Genomic DNA, 6018 nt, shown 5'->3' with positions numbered 1-6018 from the left:
GTCCAGCACACTTTCTCACCTCCCAGAAATACATCTATTGCAGTCTTGCATGCAGGTGAAGATGTTACCTTTCTTTTCATATCCTCCACCTGTGCCATGGCTGTTGAATGAACACCTAATGGCATATGGGGAATTCAGGACACTTTCTTTAGTACACGTAGCCCTCCAGATCCGGTTCTGAAATTAGCCTGATCCCAGGCTGCATGCTATTGTAACCATCTCACTTGGGATGGTGAATTTCACTATTATGATCAAGCTTAATCACCTTTCACATCTGCTTGGCCTCGATTTTAATCATATTCTGCGGCCTGTTATCTGAAAAATATCCTTACACCATGAATGCATGGATATGAAAATGCACTGTGTTGATACTCTCTACTCTAAAATAGTTTTCCACTTGTAATAGTGTAAGAAGTAAGCAATATTCCAAGAAATATTTCACAAGAAATATCTGGATCTTTAGGTTTCGCAGGTATGTACCACACATGTAGGTACACATTTATAGGCTCTTAATAAGTTCATAAACGGATCTAGTAGCTAGTAAAGAAGTCGTTTGGATTTAGTGATCAAAGTCAGATGGGGGAAAAACAATTTACTGAACTTTGTTATTGAAAAATTTGATTTGCCTCTTATTTTTTAAAAAAGAGATCAATTGCATCTAATTTTCTTCCTTTTGAAATACTTTACATATTTGATCACTTTCGTTATGGTCTTCAATTACACATATTTTGAATTTCATATGCATGTGTACTTTAGCTAAAGCAGTTGCATTTTCTTACTTTTTAATATGTTTTTTGATGACATGCATAACTAAGAAAAAGTGAAGAGATCAAAACTGAAGGCAACTGGATCTGTGTTTGGGTCTAGGATATAAATTTACTATCTATAAGACACATAAATAGATTAAAATTAGAAATATAAACAGATATATACATTCCATATACCTGTTTATGATTCAGGATGTTAGAAAATTACATACACATTTTTATGATTCAGGATGTTAGAATATTACATAAAAATGTATTAATTTTTTATAAATGCAGGACAATAAAAGATTAGTTACCTTGTAAAGAATTTAAAATACCATCTGAGGGAAAAGAATATTAAACTCACTGCTTACTATTCTTTTGAATTTCAAGTTTGCTGATTGATACAATAAGCAGAATGTTGCAATTAAGATCTGTATCTTTCATCATAAAAAAGCAACTGGATGTAAGATCTCTCAAACAGACAAATAAATTTAAGTGTCTCAGAATACGTTCTCTCCTTTTCATAAAATACTAGATAAATGTTATGGGTCTGTCCCACAGAATACCTTTTATGGATTATTACCTCCAGATCATTCAATGCTGTGCTCACTGATTATTGAATAGGATGAGTCTTTATTTCCACATGTACAATTTCATCCCTAAATAAACAGTTCTTCCATAAACTACTCCAAACTTTGTAATCATTCTCAGCACAGAAAGCACACATCTCAAGTTATCCTTCCTTCAGTAGTTAAAATAAGTTAGGACCAACTAGTTTGATATCTTTACCATTTATTATTTACTTTGTATTTATGTTCACATTGGGTAATGTCAAGCAAATGTTAGCATGGGAAAGAAATTATGTTTTGTTTTCTAACAGCTGGATATTATGCAGTGAGTGAATAAAAAATTAGATATTAGTTTTATGATTGGAGAAAATACAGAAAAAAAACTGGTGGGATTTTTTGTAAGTAGCAAAATGATAAAAATTACTTTTATTGATTTTACAGAAAGGGAAAGTGAGGATGCTTTGGTAGTAGATTCCTAGTTCTTTGCTATTAGTCCCAGCTGTAGACTTAAATCATGCTATAGATTAATTCTGAATACTTTCTGCTGAAACTTCAGGTATTTATAGATATTTGATTGTCAATGAATAGTGCCTGAAAATATTAATGACTGCATAATTCTTGATTCGCTGGAAATACTTTTTTGTTAAGCACAGTAGTTGAAAAGGTCTAACTTTCAGAACCACCAGCTTGAAGATCCTTGCAAAGGATTGAAAATCCCTTCTTTGTTAATGTTGCCTCTTCTATAAGTACCACCTTGATTCAGCAAGGTTTGGAAGTTACTGAGCTACCTAAGTGTGAATGGTATGTGTACTTAGCCAAATTTTCAGTCAATGAACTTATCTGAAAATGGAGTGTAATTAGGATGTCAGAAAAAAAACAACTACAATCTGTAATGCCTAGACACCAACCAGAGTAGTGTGTTCGTCTGTGTTATTTTGAGAAGCCAGATTTATATACTGAGATCTCCCTGTTCTCTAGAAGTTGGTGCAAGCAAAAATTTTATTTACATGCATAATTTACACTAACAGTCTAGAAAGCCCATCCTATTCTCTGATAGAAACTAAATTAATATGTGATAACTGTACCCCAACTGTTCTGGAGATGCACCATAAAAGCATGGAATTCTAACCCCTCATCAGGCTCTGACTACAATATCTTCAGGGAAGAGCTTTATGTATTTAATAAATAACAGTAGGAAATCAAAATTGCACAATAAAACTTACAATGTTCAAATAAGTCTTAGGAACATCCTGATGACACAAAAGTCTGTCTTTAGAGAGAAAAATTTCTCTTTGTATTTGATCATAAAACTCATAATTTGAACTCTTTTTGACAAAAAAACCCCAAGAACAAATCTAGCCATTATTGCTTCTTTCAATCTATCTCAGGATCAGCCAGTTCTATTAATGCATCACAGTCACACTGTGAACAATGACACTGAAGAGTGCTAGCTGCAAGAGAAAAACAAGTTAAAGCTGTGTTAAAAATGTATGTTTTACAGATTAAAGAGCATTTCAGTGCTAAAGTGGGAAAATAGGTTACTGCCTTGAATGGAATAGAGACACATTAATTTGAGAAACATCAGTGAACTCATTCCTTTCAGTTCATCCTTGAAATCAGTGGGCTTTAGTATCATAGACCAATGCAGTAGATTTGAAGCCTTCCTAGATTGGTCTCGCTTGAATCAAATTGTTAACCAATGCAATTGTATAAAACCAGGATGGAAACACAGTTTTAAGAGCTCAAGAACATAATTAGGTGCTAATAAGGCATATATTAGAATAGACTGATCATTATTCAAACATACAACTGAATCCCATTATCTGACCATGTAAAAACTTGGTAGTGTTGAGTACATTATCAAGAGACACAAGAGGTGCCAAAATGAGCAAGTAGATGAAATAGATGACATAGATGAATGTCAGAAACAAAAGCTAGCAAATGAGCTGGGGCAACAGATGGAGTGTGAATCACTGCTGTTATAAGGACTCACATTCCAGGGAAAACATGAGTAGAAATAAAAAGGATAATTTTCAAATAAAGTGTTACAGCCTGTAAAAGAAAGTACAAAAAGCAAAGGAAGATAACACAGGAAAATAAAGGAATGAGAAAATGTTGGACAAGTGTGTAATGACTAGTAGAGCACAAAACACAGCAAGGATGAAAGAAGTTTTCAGTTTCTTTTTAAAACCTGAGCAGGTCTCTGAAGTGCTTTTGACAGCTTAAACAAGGTGTAGGAATGTTTGTTTTAGATAGTTGTAACACAAGAATTTTAGTTGTGGACTAATGGTTAATTTACGGGTCTATGCCTAGGACAGATATAATCAACTTCACAGAAGGATGTTGAGAACAAATAGTGCTAATACATGTTAGGGTTTTTCATTTTGCTGATTTTAAATTTTTCAAAACTTACACTCTAGCATTTCAATCATTCAGTGTTTGAGTACCGTTAGCAAGCTGGTCTGTGTTCTACAGTTTATAATGTAAATTAATTCTGACATGATGGCACTCAATAAATTTTACTATAAATAAATAAAAATTCCATGATAAATCCCACATGCTGAAAAATAACTACCATCTGCCAGAAATTATGGGCAAAAAATTAGTCACTGAATTATTAATATAGTGCTGTAAATCCAGAAGTGCTTTGCTGATAATTTGCTTTCTAAGTGTTTCATACAGCATACTGTAAAGCATGTTGTAAATCATGGCCTGTATTAAAAACTGTTTAGGCCCTAAACCATGTTGGGTTTCTTAGAGGAAGAACTCCAAGTATATAATAAAAACAGTCAAAGTACCACAACAAATGTATGCCAAGTTTTTTTGGGGCCCTAAAGAATCTCTAACAGAGCTTGTAATGAGAGAGGCATCAGCCCTTCTGTCCTTATAGGAAACATCCTCTTTTAGATTTACACAAAATAGTGCCAGGAAAAGCCTCCTGGCATCTTTTTCTTTTGTTAAGATGTTTTTTGAAAGTACTGATAGACTATAATAGAGGCTTACATGGTCCTTAGATACAGTAATGTTTGATATCTCAGTTCTTAAGAGAGAAGGATGAGACAGATGGGTAATTAAACCTCTAGTGATTTTTTATTTCCTGGGATATAAAAAAGTCTACAGAGCTTTTAATGCTGTCTTTGTTATTCCCTTTCTTGCATAACTTTGTCTATTCTTTGATGTAGTTTTTCCTTTTGTTTGATTTGGTTTAGTTTTAGACTTTCTATTAAAATAATGGCAATTTATTTTTTCAAATAATTTTGCAGCAAGACTGTATAAAATGCAATACCTCATGGATTAATATCAAATCTGCATTCAGATTATAAATGTGTTTTCAATACCAGTCTTTAGTTTGTTATGACTGATGCATTCCTTTTTCTTTTTACTTTCCATTTTCCAAAGTTTTACTCTCCTCTTCACTCATTTTGTTGTATCTTTTATCCAATCTTCAGGATTAAGATTTATTAAAAAAAAAAAATCATTGCATTTTCTTAAATACAAGTATCTCTTTCCAGATCACTTGCCATATGTTATCTATCCAATTTTGCATTTGTGGATTTGTGTGTGTGTTTCACATGTTATGATTTAGTTGTAATTAAAAAATGTAATCAAAGTTGACTTTTTACTGCTGCCTAGATCAATAAAGAGAATATCAAATAATCTCCATTGCAATACACTAACTCCAGAGAATAATATTTCATTTCCTGTCCTAGAAATCTCACAGGAATTCTAGTATGAGGCAGGTTTGATTTCTGACTGATATTTTCCTCTGATTCATTCTAATTGACATTTAACAATGTAAGATATCTCCTTTTTTTTTTTTTTTTTTTTTTTTTTTTTTGATTATACCTACAGTAAAAAGTATGAGTTACAACTAAACAACCAAATTTACCATCCTAGCCTTTAGTCTGAAAACCAGCGGCCTAACTAATTGTAAATTACATTGAAAAGTGAAAGCAATAGATACTGACAACTGTTTTAAATAGTACAGGCCACCATACTCCATGTAAAGAGATACTAAAACATATTAAAGTGATGATTAAAATTTAATTAAAAGTTTGAGACATCAGTGTCAGAACTATTGAAACAAGTGACTTGAAACAGAATAATTTCATGGAATATGCTCATGATGTAAAAAAATTCAGAAAAGTAAAAGAGTGGATATTTGGAAATAAATATAAGTCATTGTGAGCAGCCAAGAAACAGTCAAAACCACATCATTTGAAGAGAGAGAAAGGCCACATGAATTAGACACATGAATTTGTTTATTAATCTCCATGGTTTGGTCCATACGTAATACAGATACTAAAAATCCAAGGAAATAGAATCTGATAAGCCGAAAAACAATGAAACTATTTTTTTTATGGAGAATCAAGAACTATTCACATCTAAGTAATCATCTCAAAAACAGTCACAAAGAAAGTGACAAAACAGACCATGAGAGACTATCAAAATAAAAAAAAAATAATAGTAGGAAATGAAAATAGAACAATAAAACTTATAGTGTTCAAATAAGTTCTAGGACATCCTGATGACACAAAAGGCTGTCTTTAGAGAGGAAAATTACTCTTTGGCAAAATGAGGAGAAAGGACTACGTTTTTGGTTAATATAAAAGTCTCCTTTCAGCCAGTAGTAGCTTTCACAAGGATATTTTATATCCTTTTGTGAAATATTCTGATTTGCATTATTTGAATATATGGAC

This window comes from Lonchura striata, chromosome 5 (assembly GCF_046129695.1).
Source record: "Lonchura striata isolate bLonStr1 chromosome 5, bLonStr1.mat, whole genome shotgun sequence".
NCBI lineage: Eukaryota > Metazoa > Chordata > Aves > Passeriformes > Estrildidae > Lonchura > Lonchura striata.
This window is presented reverse-complemented; position numbering follows the sequence as displayed.